General features: G+C 39.7%; 1 protein-coding gene across 4 annotated transcripts in view; it reads right to left on the bottom strand.

The window, feature by feature from the left end:
* PCCA (propionyl-CoA carboxylase subunit alpha) overlaps window positions 1-14,502 on the bottom strand; it is a 391,732-nt gene that overhangs the window by 31,924 nt on the left and 345,306 nt on the right. The gene's annotated exons all lie outside the window — the stretch shown is intronic.

Raw genomic sequence — 14,502 nt, 5'->3', positions numbered from 1 at the left:
AATAAATAAAATCTTTTAAAGAAAAAAGAAACATGTTAATATAGATTGAAGGCTAGGCTTCTCCGGTTCTGTAAGTAACCTTCTGAAGTTGGAGAATACCACTGGGCTCAAAGTATCTTCTGGAGAGAGGTTCTCTTTAAATGTTTACAGATTGTAGATGGGCTGAAACTGGCCATAACCACACAATATCTGGGCAATGGGGGGAGTATTCATTTGATCTCTTGGTTTATTAAAAACTATGGGGAAGCTAAAAAGTCCTAGAAAAGTTGGCAAGGATACTTCAAATGGAATGCATATGTTATTACACAAGCTTATTAAGTATAAATCCCTTGAAAAGAAACTTTAATATTAAAGAAATTATAATATATCCAAAGGAGAATTCTAGTCTCAATAAATGACAGCAAATATGAGTACTACATCACTACTGCCTTTGGTCTGGCATCTGCAAGAGGAAATTATACACTCAACCAGTTTGACTCCCATGTGATTTTCAACATTTCTCCAATCTTGTTAGAACATGGAGAGTCTGGAAACTCCATTCTTTTTAAAACTAATCGCCTCAATCTGAAGATGGTCCCAGGAGAAAAGGAGTTGAACTAGAACTCTTTAGCTCCTTTCCTGGACAGTTAGACTCCATTCTTACCAAATTTCTTAACTTCAACTAAGTTCAGAGCTGCAGTGACTTGACAATGGCATTCAAATACTGTTCATCTTATCTTAAAAAACAAAAACAAAAACCAACAAACAAATCTTTTATTCATTCTCCCTGAATGGCAGAAACATGATTTAACTGAATAGTCCTTAAAAGCTCTCGAGACTCTTAAGCTGGGGACAATTAAATACTAACACTTCCAGAAAAGTCTCATGTATCCTATGAACCAGAAACACAAAATGTTGTTTTTCTTGGCTTTTTCTGTATCGTTTTGAAAACTGTCATCTGTAAAAGAAAAAGCTTTAATGTCAAATATACTTAAGATTTGTTTATATCAGAAAGTATGTCAAAGTTCACATGAGCTTTGGTCTTCATGGCAATCCATGCTCTTTGTCATGAGAAGGCATGACAGGAAAAGCTGAAACTTTACTAAAATATTACTCATCATCCCAACATAAACATCTGTCTTGAGGCACCCTACAGGCTTGCCTATTACTGTGCCAAATAAAAGAAGTCAAACAGTACCAGGAAGGCAGGGATGAAGTCACGTGGCCTAGAAACTGTGATTGCTGGCCCAGAGGGAAAAAAATGGGAAGAGTTTCTTTGTCAAACATTAAAAGTCAAAAAAAAAAATTAAAAAAAAAAAAACATTAAAAGTCATCAACATCAGAATTACAAATATTTCACTAACATCTTATATCCTAGAGACTGGATTGATAGGCCATTTCTGTCTGCCAACACTCCAATCGAATGAAACTTATCTCCCAGGGCAATAAGCTCTTAGTTTTACCAGTTTGTGAACACCGATGCTGACAAAGGGGAAAAAAAAACCCTTATTTCCAGGTCTCTTTTGGGAATAGTAAAGGCTGTTGGTATTTAGGAAAGGTGAAGCAGTTTCATGCTGAGCACTGAAAGGAAACACTGTTCTCTGCATAGACTGCACACCTGTGATTTCCACCTATAACAGGTGGAAAAGCCTCCACCTGTCACCCCAACTCACACTCTTCCATGACGGCATTAGCTGACAGCAGTGATTTTGCCCACAAGGCTGATTCAAGTCTTGTTGGCTGTCACTGCCAAGTTCTCAGAACCAGAGAATTAAGTTGATGCCTTGCGAAAAGGTTGGGCGAGGTTTGTGGGCAGAATACAAAATTTTTCTCTACTATAAAAAATTTTGCTAACAAAACAGAGTTGACTCTTGAAATTGCTCCAATCCTAGAAATATCATTCCAAAATAGTTCGACAGGGAGGATTTGGTTTTCAAACATAATTAAAGAATATACTTGGTAGTGGAATATTACTACTCAGCCATAAGAAGGAAGCAAGTACAGAACTTACTACAACAGGAGAACTACAAAAAAATATTATGCTAAGTGAAGGAAGCCAAACACAAAAAGTCACATATTCTATGATTCCATTTATAGGAAACATCTGGAATGGGAAAATCCAGACACAGAAAGTAGACTAGTGGGCTGCCAGAGGCTGGGGAGAGAAGGGAATGAGGAGTGACTGCTAAGAGTTATAGTTTCTCTATGGGGTGATGACAATGTGCTGGACTAGAGAGAGGTGACAGCTTTGTGGATGTACTAAACGCCATTTACACATTTTATTTATTTATATATTTTTAATGTATTTATTTGAGAGAGAGAGAGAGACAGCACAAGTGGGGGGCAAAGGCAGAGGGAGAGGGAGAAGCAGACTCCCTGCTGAGCAGGGAGCACAATGCAGGATTCGAACCCAGGACCCCAAGATCATGACCTGATCTGAAGGCAGATGTTTTACCAACTAAGCTACCCAGGCACTTCACAATTAGTATGTTTTATTTATTTATTTTTAAAGATTTTATTTAAATCTGTCTTTATTTAAATCTCTGTCTCTCATGAGAGACACAGAGAGAAAGAGAGGCAGAGACACAAGGCACAGAGGGAGAAGCAAGGCTCCATACTGGGATCCCGATGTGGGACTCGATCCCAGGTCTCCAGGATCCCGCCCTGGGCTGAAGGCGGCGCTAAACCGCTGAGTCACCCAGGCTGCCAACGATTAGTACATTTTAAATGCCATAATACATTTAAAAATAGTTAATGGTTAATTTTAGGCTATGTTAATTTTAATCCAATTATAAGAATATGGTTTGCCACGTGGATGTTGTAAAACATTCATGTTAATTAAGGCTCTTTAGTTACGAGTATGGAGATGCTAATTGATTTGGGGCTGGCAACTATATATACACATATCCATCTTCTCCAACAGACAGTAATAACCTCCATGAGGTAGGGATCATAGTGTCTGGTACATACAAGATACTCAATATTGTAGATCAAAAAAGAAAAGAATATATAATGATTTACCTAGCAAGAAGTTGCAAAAAAGCAGAGTTATCTGCTATAAAAATAAAAAGTTCCAATGCTACAGAATGAGATTCTGTGAGCCTCAAATCTGGCAATTACTCATAGGGAGAAATTTGGCGGGTCTTGGAAACCTCAAGGAATTCTTTGGAAAATATATTTTTGCCCAGACATCATTAAAATTTAGAGAGGTTCATAACCCTTTTCTTGCTCACAGTATCACTAACATTCACCTTGCAAAGATGACCTCACTGACAGAACAAAGGAAATGTCTTGATGTGAATTTAATTTGAAGACAAGAGAATTACAGCAGTTGCTTGACAGAAGCCTAGAGAAGTCCTGGCCAGTCCAAATGTATCTGCTACCTCATACCTGGGTAAGTTAGCAACATGCTGCCACTAAGCTAAAAATTTAAAATAGACTGAGTGTCAAAGAGCATAGAGAGGCTACACTCATTCACCATTCTACAATTTTAACTTCGTGCTCAAGCCAAAGAATAACAGGCTTCTTGGATAATATATTGCAAAGCCAGATTCAGGTTGACTTTTTATTTGCACATTTTTTCCTTTTTATTTTCAATAACTTTTACAGTCAAAAAACTGAGGGAAAAAAGTGACATAATTTTCTGCAAAGATAATTATCTTCTTTGAGAAGGAAATCAATTTCTAGTGCAATAAAATAAATTGTACCCCCTGATGATGTAACTTTTGTGACTATCAAATACTGTGACTTTCCCTCTAATGCCCCACTTTCCTGCTACTTTTGGCTCTGTTACTTAGAGGAGAGAAGACTATAGACCTCAGAGACGAAAGAGACTCCACAAATCCTGAGAGAGCATGGGCTCTGCTTCTGGCTTCCCATGAAACCTCATGCATTCAGATTTCTATCTTAGGACTCAAGTTGCCAACCACTGCAGTTTCCTAAACATATCCTGCCATTTCATGGCTCCATGGCTATGTTTATGTGTTGTATCCTTCTAGAATATCCTCCCCAGTTTCCTTTGGTTGGCTGACTCACAATCATTCCCTAAGTCACCACTGTGGTGTCATCCAGTCAGGGAACCCCACAGGCTCCCATGGTACTTGGTATGTCTTACCTACCAGACTGTACTGAAATTACCAGTTTAAGTGTTTATTTCCTTTACCAGACAAACAGAAGAAGAAAACGTAGTAACCTTTTTTTTTTTTTTTTTTTTTTAAGATTTACTTCATCTGAGAGACAAAGAATGAGCAGGGGACGAGGTAAAAGCAGAGGCAGAGGGAAAAGCAGGCTCTCCACTAAGGAGGCCTGGGGCTCGATCCCAGGACCCTGAGATCATGACCAGAGCCGAAGGCAAACACCCCTGAAACACAGTAACTTTAATAGCAGAGAAATTAGATGAACCCCAACCTTAACCAAGAAGTCAAAGTAATGTCACCAGTAATGGGACAAACAGAAACATGTGCATCCCCATAGAATATACTGAGGACACAACACAGTTCTGTGGTATTCCTGCCAAAAAATATGTATCTTAATCTGATTATGAGAAAACACCAGACTAACCAAATTGAGACCCATTTAACAAAATAAAAGGCCTGTCTTAAAAAAAAAAAAAAAAAAGTAAAGGTCACGAAAGACAAAGACCAAGGAACTGTTTTAGACTGAAGTAGGATAAAAGGACATGAAAACTACACGCAATGTGACTCGGAATTAGAGCCTAGATCAGAAAAAAATATTTTCTTTTGCTATAAAGACGTTACTAGGAGAGCTAGCAAAACTTGAAAGGCCTTTAGACTAGACAACAGTACTATACCAATGTTAATTTCCTGTACTGTGGTTATATAAGGGAATGCTGCCTTGTCTTTAAGATACATTGTTAGGGACGTCTGGGTGGCTCAGGGGTTTAGTGCTGCGTTCAGCCCAGGGCCTGATCCTGAGACGGGGGATCGAGTCCCACATCCAGCTCCCTGCATGGAGCCTGCTTCTCCCTCTGACTGTGTCTCTGTCTCTGTCTCTGTGTGTGTGTGTGTCTCTGTGTCTCTCATGAATAAATAAATAAATAATCTTTAAAAAATTAAGATAGATTGTTAGTGGGGCCCCTGGGTGGGTGCAGTTGGTTGAGCATCTAACTCTTGGTTTTGGCTCAGGTCATGATCTCCATCTTGAGATCTAGCTCCTTATCAGGCTCCAAGCTCAACAAGGAGTTTGCTGGAGTCTCTCTCTCTCTCTTTCTCTCTTAAATCAATCAACCAATCTTTTTTTTTTTTTTTAAAGATAAGTTGTTAGCAACTTACTAAAATGGTTGAGAGAAAATAATCACAGGGGTGAGATGATGACACACAATATAAGCCACCACAATAAAATGTTAATTTGGGGAATCAAGTGAAATTATATGGACATTCATAATTGTACTATTTTTGTAATTTTTCTTAAGTCCCAAATTATACCAAGGTAAGTTAAAAAAATTTTAATTACAAATACCTACAGAAAATTTTCCTTTTAGATGAGAGGAATAATGTATGGGATTAGAAACACATATGCTATGTTCAGGGTAGATGAGAAAATCTGCAGTAATTACTCCTTTCTTCCTTGCAGTAATTACTTTTAAAATGACATCAGTGGCTACACAGAGTGCTAATTGGAAGTTGGCACAATTCCAGGTCACTGACACTATCTCCCAGATTAACCCAACAAACTGGACAGCAGAGTAGTACAAGGAATTTTCTTTAGTTGTGTCGTCATAAGTAAGAAGCAAGAACACTGCAAACAATACTGAGATCTCCACCTGCTTTACAAATAAATATTTTTCCACAGCCTTTACAAAGTTAAAAAAGCCCCAGCTTCACCTTGAAGGTAATCATCCTACAAATACCCCACACAAAAGACAAGGGACAATACACCGAACAAGGATTATAGTCTGTCATCGATGGATGCTCACTGCCAGCAGCAGCATTATCCCTATGGGTTTGGTCATTTCAGAGCTGGCACTTTCCAGGACAAGACTAAATTAACTGTACTCGCTATAGGGCTATAAAACAAAAAGAATGAGGCTTTGTGTCTGCCATCAGGAAATTTACCAGGACATCTGAGGAACACACCTGTAGAGGTAAGTTGGAGCACAGGATAATTGGAGACCAACGAGGGGTCCGAAAGCTGCAAGGACTCACAAGGGAGCTCTATAAATACCTCCAGGTAGAAAAGGAATCGATTTATTGCCCAGCCATAGATGACATACAGGAAGGCAGAGTTTAACTTAACATAAGGTACAATTTCCAGCAGAGCTCTCCAACAATGAAATAGGTGGCCTTGTGACATAGTAAGCCTCACCCCTGAACACATTCGAGTATGTCCAAGATGTACTCTTCATGTCCTAAAAGAAGCTAAGATTCCTACATCATGTAGGCTCCATCACTGAAGGTCAGGTTTCTCAATGCCAGCATCACTAGCCTCTGGTCCCTAGATAGCATCTGCTCCCAGTTGTGATGGTTAAAAATGTCTCCAGTCACTGCCATGTGATGGGGAGTGGGAGCAAAATTGTCCCCAGCTGAAATACTCCAAACAGCAAGTTTCTGAGACTGTGTGTTAAGAAAATGAAATAATACAGCACCTCAGAGAGGGCTAATGTAGTCAGGGGACTTGTGAAGGCAGGACTGGAGAGGAGTCTTGGAGAAAAAATAATTCTCAAGAAAGGGAGAGGAAACAGTGAGCTTTCTTGGATAAGGATGGTACGAGTCAAGGTGTTAAACAGGTTAGGAAGGAATAAAGCTGTAAGAGGATCATTAGGAAGCCAGCTGGCCAAGCAGAAGGGTTCAACAGTAGATAAAGTTAGAAAAATATGTAGTGTTGAAATGTGTTGAAGGAATTTCCAATCTGAAGTCAAGGCTACTTAGATTAGCATCCATGACCTATCCATGTCATAGGAAAGTTAAAGGTGAATGTAGTCCTGGAGGACACACATTCTGGAAGAATGATGGGATGCTAGACAGGTGACATGGAGTATTAACCACTCCTCCATTTTCAAAAACATTAAATACTTGCTTTCTTATCTGTCATTGCTCTCTATGTGTGATTGACACAGATATGATTCTCATTTTACTTTTTTGAGAGGAAGTGCAAGCAGGGATGGGGGGGCAGAGGGAGAGAATCTCAAGCAGGCTCCACATCCCTGTGGCTGTCATTTTATTTTATTCTATTTTTTAAAGATTTTATTTATTTATTCATGAGAGACACACACACAGAGAGATAGAGGCAAAGACACAGGCAGAGGGAGAAACAGGTTCCATGCAGGGAGCCTGACATGGGACTCGATCCCAGGTCTCCAGGATCGGCGCTAAACCGCTGAGCCACCCAGGCTGCATCATGTGACTGTCATTTTAAAGTCCAAGTGGAAGAGGCACCTGGGTGGCACAGTCTGTTAAGCTTCTGACTCTTATTTCAGCTCACGTCATGATCACGTCATGAGATCAAACCCCACATCGAGCTCCATGCTGGGCATGGAGCCTGCTTGAGATTCTCTATCTCCCTCTTCCTATGTGTGCCCTTACTCACCCTACCCCTGACCTCACAGGTGAACATGAGCACTCTCTCTCTCTAAAAAATTGAAAATAAAGTTCATGTTGAAGAGAAGCTGAAGGCAAGTAAGTGGGGAGTAGGAAGAGAGGAAGAGAACAGTAGTCACCAGACACTGGACTGAAATACATCAGGTTTCCTGAAAGATGGTAGGATGTTAACATTCTGCGATATTCAAACAATATCCTCATGCCAAGAAGTCTGGAATTCCCAAGTGTATGAGATGATTAATACTTCATTCTTTATTTTGTTTGGTTCTATAGATCTGAAAGTCACCACAAGAAGGTTTTCCCAAGTCATGCTGTGGATGTGAGAAAACTGGGCATGTGGCATCACTGGGGGTCAGAGCTTAATCAAGGCCAGGACCAGCCTTAAGAACCAAGCTCCCTTAGGGCAGGCTGGGTCTCCTTTGGCATGGGCCAGGTGTATTCAGAAAGTCTCAGGAAGGGCTCATGTTCAGAAGGTGTGCTGGAATCTTGGGAGACTGAAGGACCACTTCCAGGGCACCTCCTCTGGACAGAGACTGGCTGGCAGTGCAGGCAACTCCATCCGGAGTCCTCTGAAGGTCTGAGATGCCAAGAGTGCCTCCCACCCACTGGCCGTGGGGCCCCTTCACTGGTGCACTCAACTGTAAGAAACAGTAAACACCTTCCTGCTGAGTCTGTTGTCTTCTGCTGTTTAGAAAAAGGGCAGTCTATCAGAGTAGTTACTCAGGGGCAGGAAATTACTGGCTTCTGTAAGAAACCTATCAAACCACCTCCCAATGGTACAAATGAACCTCTTCTCAGTAATTCTCCCACTGCATTCCAAAAAACCTTCTGAAATGGGCCCTCCCATTGACCTTCACCAGGTTCTTTGGATTATAGTTGTACATGACTCTTGAGAGTCCTCTACTGCTTTCGGGGCATACAAGAAGCCACTTGCTCCACCTTTACTTAGGCTCATTCACTAAAATACTTTGAGTTTAAAAGGTAGAAAAAAAGAGACCAAGATATTTACATTGAGAGAAGACTTGAAATAAAAGCATGACAAATGCAAATGAGTTGGTACAAACGGAAAGCTTTCCATCCAGGCCTCCTGCTGAGCCAGCCACTAACAGCAGCACCTTCTGCCACACATCTCACTTTAATGGAGGCACTTTCTCGAGGGCTGAGAGTAAGTTATTAAGAGTGTGAGCTTTGGCCATTATTTCACAACTGAGTTAACCTCTATCCCAAGGGCAATATTTTGCAGCTGTTTGCAGTGAGTCAGTACTTTCTTTTCATTCTTTCTTTTTCTTCTTCATTTTTTTCTTCTATTTGGGTAAATTACTCTTGACATTTATGTCTGTAACTAGGGGCATTAAGAATAAAGTTTGGGTCTGTGTCTTGCTGCTGTGAATAGCTATATGCTTTTTAAAAGGCAGAAATGAAAAAAAAATAAAATAAAAGGCAGAAATGTTAATAGAGGCACAAGACGTTAATTCCTTTGAATTAGTCACCCAATGATGGGTTAAATACACACGAGTGTGTGCGCACACTCTCGGAAAATAAGCAGCCATGGCACTTCAAGGTGATTGAAAAACAGCACCGTTCAGGTGGTAGTGGTAGGTTCAGCATTTAGTCTTACAAGGTGTATTTCTTTCCTCTAGAATTAGCTATATGTTAGTATGCCCGGCACCAAGCATACACAGCAGACCCGTCACAAAGTATTTCTCATAATGCTGGAGATTATGTAGACCAGTGGTCCCCTGACTAGCAGCATCAATGGGAACTTGTTTAGAAGAGCTGATTTTCAGGCCCCAGCCAAGATTTAAGAAAGGGGGCCCAGCTGTCTGTGCTCTCATGAGCCCTTCAGGGGATCAGGATGCTGGCTCTGATGTGTAGTGACTAAAAGGGCTCATGTTTGAATCCACTGCCCATGTGCTCCCATTGTCTCACTTTCTTCACCAGGAAAAGAGAGGGAGTAATGGTAAACTATCTTAAAAGACACTGTGAGGAACACATAAGTGTTCACGGCAGTTGTCTGGTGCTGGCAATGGGGCAGGGGTCAGCTGCAAACAGGCAGAAAGGAACTTTTGGGGTGACAGTAAATGTTTGACAATTGAACTGTAGCAGCAGCTGCACAAGTCTATAAATTTACTACAAATCACTGAATTGCAACTTATACAGAAGACCGCTGTCCGTGAAGCATACCTCAGTAAAACCTAAAAATGTTTAGAAGAGTGCCTAGTTCACAGGATCGGATATTGGCTCTTATCATTTAAGCCATTCAAATAGATTTATCAAATTGTACATGTTCTAAAAAGAACTAATCTCCCTTTAAAGTGTGAGGGTCACATTCTCCCTTATGTCTTGAGTGGGAATCTGCGCTGTAACCTGTAATTGATTCAAAAAGTAAATTAGGACTATGGCAATCATTCCTATTATGAAGATTTTACATATGGAAAAACGATATCCACAGAGTGATGTATCAATGGCAAACTGATATGTAACCAATCCAGTTATATTGCTCCATAATCACTTACCATAATCACTTACTTTCCTTTCAAAATACAGTAAACATGGATTTTTATTCTAATTCATAGTAGTCCTCCTGATTGCCATCTATTTCAATAAAGAATGACTCGTCACAAACTGTATTGATTAGCATACAGGCAAGAGAAGCGATGCAAGACAAAACACAGGAAGAGCCAGACATGGCCTTGGATAGAACCTTAGCAAACAACTGCATTTCAGTGCCAGAACTATATACTAGTCGGTATTTAACAGTACTGATTTTGTGGGCAACTGACAATGCTGAACCTTCCCTGAGCGCTGTGCTCCCAGAAAACAGAAATGGTTACAGATCCCTCCCACTCTCGTGTCCAGTAAATGACTACGGACAAAGAGCCACTCTCCCCACATGATTTAGATAACATTTACCATCTTCTTCTCCTCATAAACCCCATTAAACTCATGAGGACTCCCCTGTGTATCTGCTTCTATGCAACCCGAGCCCTTCCTTTTCTTTAAGACATCCCTCATTAATAAACATTCTCTCTCTTGCAATAGCCTGAATAAAAGGGTCTTCTCAATTATCCAGTGCCTTTTGTTCTTGACACAGTAAATACAATGAATAAGTTTGGCTGGCATTTCTATCCACCCTTGGTTAACAATGTTATTTGAAACACTTGACATTTTACGATATTTTAGAATATACATATGTGCACACATATACACACACCTGTGTGTATGTACTAAAAAAAGGTAAAATTAGTCTGCACATCAACCAGCTACAACTGATCATCCAGGGCAGAGGTAGACACACTTTTTCTACAAAGCTCAGATAGAGAATCTATCTTTTGGGTTTCACAGATCATACTGTTAACTCAGAGTTTATGTTAACTTGCATATTGTATAAGTCAGAGAGTTTTTGCTTCTTACAAGTATGTTTTAAATCTATAAAATCATTAAGTAAATCAGTGTTTTTTTTTAAATAATAACTATATTTCAAAACTACCTATGTATTTGAAACAACTGCATGGGGTCACCTTTCTAAAATATATAAGTACTCTTTATAGAGGTACAATATAGAGAACATTAGCTTATTCTAGTTCAGACATGCTAGTAAGTGACATGCTACAATCCTTCCTCTAAGATTACAGTTTTGTAGGGGACTTTTTTTTTTTTTTGAGAGGTCTTCTTCCAAATCATTGGCATTTCAGCTATTATTTCTGTTTCTGAGTCATCTGCACCATCCTGCTTCTTTCTAACTCCTAGTTTAAGAGGTCCCAAGGCATTGGGCACCTGCAGACTCATTCAAAAGAGCATGCAACTCTTGGTCTTAGGATTGTGAGTTCAAGTCCCATGTCAGGGGGGTAAAGATTACTTAAAAATAAATAAAAACAAAACCTAAAAGTTCCCAAGGCAGTATCTCCTATATTAAGTCTACAAAACGAGTTCTGGGAAAAGCTAATAAGTACTCAGTGAAAAAAAGAAAATCAGTGGTCAAAATAAATTTGAGACTACTGCATTCCATATTCCCTCCTGAAGATTCAAAAATGAATGTAATTCTAGTAAAGACTAAGAAGTTCTAAAGTAAAAAAAATAAAAACAACAATAGCAACATTGTTTAGGGGCACCTGGTACAACATGCAACTCTTGATTTTGGAGGCAATGAGTATGGACTCCATGTTGGGAGTAGAGGTTACCTTAAAAAATTATTTAACTGACCATTTCCCAAATTATCTAAAATAGAATATATTTTTTGAAGCATTACCATTCACATTGGTTGGCAAAATTGTCCTAAATACACTCACAGAGATCAACTTATTCTTAAAACTGGCTGTAAATTATTAGAATTAGCTAATTCTTAGAATTCTATGTAAATTAAGAGCTAATAAAATTGAAGTCATGAACTTAATAACAACTGTTTAGTGACTTTCAAGTTTTTTCCAGTTATTCCAAGTCAAAAAAAAAAATCCATGGGGAGATGCCTCCAGAAATCTGGGGTGTTAACCTATTAAAGAAATATAATTTTCTTGTTTCAGCTCCTGAGTTATAATGCTGCTCTATTATTAAATCCCCTCGTGTGATTCCCTAATTTGTTGTAGAATACAGGTAAAAGTTACTCTTTGGTTGGTAGCCCCTATGTCTTACTCTGTTCTCTCCTTAATAATCAATACTTTCCATTTTAGCTAGTTATTATATATATATATATATATATATATATATATATATATATATTTAAAGATTTTATCCATTTATTCATGAGAGAAAGTGAAAGAGAGGCAAAGACATAGGCAGAGGGAGAAGCAGGCTCCTCCTGGACGGGAGCCCAATGTTGACTCAATCCAGGACTGGGGACCACGCCCTGAGTGGAAGGCAGACACTCAACCACTGAGGCACCCAAGCATCCCCATTTTAGCTACTTTTAATTAGTAGCTTGGTATGTTTTGCAAATATGCTGCTGAATATATATGTAATGTATGTTCATTATTAAAAAATCAGATATTGGGGGATCCCTGGGTGGCTCAGTGGTTCAGCGCCTGCCTTCGTCCTAGGGCGAGATCCTGGAGTCCCGGGATGGAGTCCCACGTCAGGCTCCTTGCATGGAGCCTGCTTCTCCCTCTGCCTGTGTCTCTGCCTCTCTCTCTCTCTGTGTGTGTGTGTGTGTGTGTGTGTCTCTCATGAATAAATAAATAAAATTTTTTAAAAAATCAGATATCGGGGTGCCTGGGTGCCTTAGCTGGTTGAGCATCTGACTCTTGATTTCAGCTCGGGTCACATTCTCAGGGTCACAGGATCAAGCCCCATGTCCAGCTCTGCAGTCAGTGGGGAGTGTGCTTGAAGATTCTCTCCCTCTGCTCCTTCCTACACAAACTCTCTCAAATAAATAAATAAATCTTTTAAAAAAATCAGATGTTAGCAGAAGAGCATGAAGAAGATTCTACTCAAATTAAGCAACTATTAATATTCCTGGATTCCACTTTCTAAGTTTGCATCTTTTAAATAAAATAGTGTCCTATATATATCATTTTAACCTTATTTTTTCATGTCAGTGTAGTTCATATTGCATCTTTGTATGTTAATAAACACTGACCTAATCTTAATTTTAATGGCTGCATATTAATGTTCTACCATATGGAATGCCTTGATTTCTTTAATCAAACCCCTGTTGATGGACAGGCTGGTAGTCTCTAATTATTTTGCTAATATAAACAACACTGTGATGAATATCACAGACATATTTTTGGGAACTTGTCCAATCAGTTCCCATGGTAGACTTCAGTCTGAGTACTTGTCCCATCCAAGTTTTCCTAGGTGGCAATGTGAGCCCTATCACCTGTCCCTGGTATTGGCTGGTGGGACCTCTGTAATCCACTACACATGTCTCAGGTGAGACACAATGAGATGGGCTAGTTTGAGTATCTCAGGATGAGGCAGATTCCAGGAATAGTATGATTTGGAGAATGGCTGAGGAGGCTATAGCATGTGTCAATCTGCCATACATAGTCCTCAGTTACAAGACAGAAACTGTACCCAGCAGAAGAAGTGAAAGCCATGGATGGATGCAGGCAGACCCCTGCAGAGACAGTCATGTTAGTGGGGGTGCACAAGAGTGAGGAGGGTCCAGGAGTTGCTCTTGCTGGGCTTCTAATCTCAGCTTTGCTGTCAGAGACCTCAAGGGTAAAGCTGGATTTCTGATTCTGGCGACATGACCCTGGGAAGACTACTTAGTGTCTGTGCATCTTAATTCATCTCAAAAACATGAATAATAACAGTATTTATCTCATCAAAGATTAAATGAGAAGATAAACTAAAAAGCTTCAAATATATTGAGCACTCAATACATGTTAGCTCTTATAATTAGTCTTATCATTATGATCAGAGCTACCCAGGGCTCAGAAAACCTCCAGTTAATGCATTCTCTAGGGCCTGGACAATTGGACTTTCCCAAAGGTGTCTGTACACATATCCTGGTAATACGTTTAGGAAACTTGAGTGAATCTCCCACATGCAAAAGAACCTAACTAAAACAATCCCTTATGATTAATTCCAGAGTTGGGATGGTCAAGTCAAAGAATAGTATATATAATTCTCTTGGAGAAATTTCTCTTACAAGTTACTCATGCTGAATGTTGGTGTGAACTGATTTCTCAAAAGGAATTGACCCATATGATACCCAAACCCTAGAAATGCTTGGTATACATGACTTGATATGTAAATGGCTGTGAAATAAGGTTATCTGTGTTCAAGTTCAATATGGGTCTCAGAAACAACAACCAGAACTGACAATGCACCTCCACGCCCCATCAGAGCTGCCACAGTGAGTTCATTCTGGGTAAATATTCAAGAATACAAAGAGTGGGAGAAAAAGAGGTGGCTCTACTAGCCAGTGCTTTAAAGAACAATGTGGCTAATATAGAAACACAGGTCCAATCAAGCCATAAACCCTTTCCACTATCATGAAAGCAATGGGGTGAGATACCCACTC

The sequence above is a fragment of the Vulpes vulpes genome, chromosome 6, assembly GCF_048418805.1.
Source record: "Vulpes vulpes isolate BD-2025 chromosome 6, VulVul3, whole genome shotgun sequence".
NCBI classification, from domain to species: domain Eukaryota; kingdom Metazoa; phylum Chordata; class Mammalia; order Carnivora; family Canidae; genus Vulpes; species Vulpes vulpes.
The sequence above is the reverse complement of the archived record's forward strand: the minus strand, read 5'-3'. Positions and strand labels throughout refer to the sequence as shown.